Genomic DNA, 2143 nt, shown 5'->3' on the forward strand with positions numbered 1-2143 from the left:
ATATTAATGTTTATGAATTTTGAAATCATTAAATGTGTCATATTTTAAAATAAAATTTTAGTATATGACATTATTTTTATGTACAGTATTTCTTAGAAAAATAATTCCGATCAAGTATTTAATTTAACTGTGTATACTACTCATTTTATTATTATTTGTCTTTGAAGAAAATGGTAAGGATATATAATGAAAATGTATGCCTTGCGGATAGTGCAAGTTCACACACTATTCTCAAAAGTGATATATATTTTACCCATCTGGTGCCAAAAGAAAAATGTGTTAATACTATTATTGGCTCAGGCAATGTGATAGAAGGCTCTAAAAGAGTTATAATTTTGTTTCCTGGAGGAACAAAATTTATAATAAATAATGCACTATTATCTACCAAGTCCCTGAGGAACTTGTTGAGTTTCAAAGATATTCGCCGAAATGGATATCATATTGAAACAATGAATGAGGAAAATCATGAGTATTTATGTATCACAACTCATGATTTAAATAAAAAGGTTATATTAGAAAAGTTACCCTCACTTTCATCTGGGTTGTATTATACCAAGATTAGTGCAATTGAATCACATGCCATTGTAAACCAAAAGTTTACTAACCCAAATAAATTCATAACTTGGCATGATAGATTGGGTCATCCGGGAACAACCATGATGAGGAGAATTATTGAAAACTCCCATGGACATTCACTAAAGAACAAGAAGATTCTTAAAACTAGTGAATTTTGTTGTGCTGCATGTTTTTTGGGAAAGTTAATTTTAAGGCCATCACCAGTAAAGATTGGATTTGAGTTCCCTGAATTCCTAGAAAGGATTCAAGGTGATATATGTGGACCTATTCATCCACCATGTGGATCTTTTAAATATTTTATGATCCTAATAGACGCATCTTCGAGATGGTCACATGTGTGCTTATTGTCTTCTCGCAACCAGGCGTTTGCGAGATTACTGGCTCAAATTATTCGATTAAAAGCACAATTTTCAGAAAATTCAATCAAAGCAATTCATCTTGATAATGCTGGTGAATTTACTTCCCAAGCTTTTGATGCTTATTGTATGGCTAATGGAATAAGTGTTGAACATCCAGTAGCTTATGTTCACACACAAAATGGGTTAGCAGAATCACTTATTAAACACCTCCAATTAATTGCTAGACCCTTACTTATGAGAACAAATCTCCCAACCTCGATTCGGGGGCATGCTATTTTACATGCCGCAGCACTTATTCATTTGAGGCCAACGAGTTACTATCAGTTCTCTCCTATGCAATTAGCTTTTGGCTAGCAGCCAAATGTTTCCCATTTAAGGATATTTGGGTGTGCGAAATATGTTCCCATTGTACCACCCAATCACACCAAAATGGGACCCCAAAGAAAATTGGGGATATATGTTGGATATGATTCTCCCTCTATAGTGAGGTATCTTGAGATACAAACTGGAGACGTATTTAAATCCCGGTTTACAAATTGTCATTTTGATGAATCAAAATTTTCAACATTAGGAGGAGAGAATAAGCTTCCTGAAAAGGAACTTAATTGGAATGCATCACACTTGATGCATTTAGATCCTTGATCTGGGCAATGTGAACTAGAAGTTCAAAAGATTATACATTTGCAAAGAATAGCAAATGAATTGCCTGATGCATTTTCCGATACAAAGAAGATAACCAAATCTTATATATCAGCGAAAAATGCTCCAATTCGAATTGATGTCTCAGTAGGACAAGTAGCCACTGAAGCAAATTCACGCCAGAAGCGTGGCAGGCCTGTCGGTTCCAATGACAAAAATCCTTGAAAAAAAAAAGAAGTAAATACGATTCCTGTTGAAAAAGGCATTGTAAAGACACCTGCATTTGTCCAAAATTCTGATATAATTTTAACGCCAGAAGACGTTCAGGTACCTGAAAATTGTGAAAAATGACGAGATCTCGATAAATTCTGTCTTTACAAGAGAGAAATGAGATAAAAAAAAAGACAATTGTCAATGAAATATTTGCATATAATGTAGCATTAAATATCATGCATGAAAGTAAGGATCTTGAGCCAAGATCAGTTGAAGAATGTCGACAAAGAAATGATTGGCCAAAATGGGAAGAAGCCATGAGAGCTGAATTAGACTCACTTGCAAAACGTGAAGTC

Source organism: Arachis ipaensis, chromosome B4 (genome assembly GCF_059453495.1).
Source record: "Arachis ipaensis isolate K30076 ecotype BB chromosome B4, ASM5945349v1, whole genome shotgun sequence".
In the NCBI taxonomy this organism is placed as follows: Eukaryota; Viridiplantae; Streptophyta; class Magnoliopsida; order Fabales; family Fabaceae; genus Arachis; species Arachis ipaensis.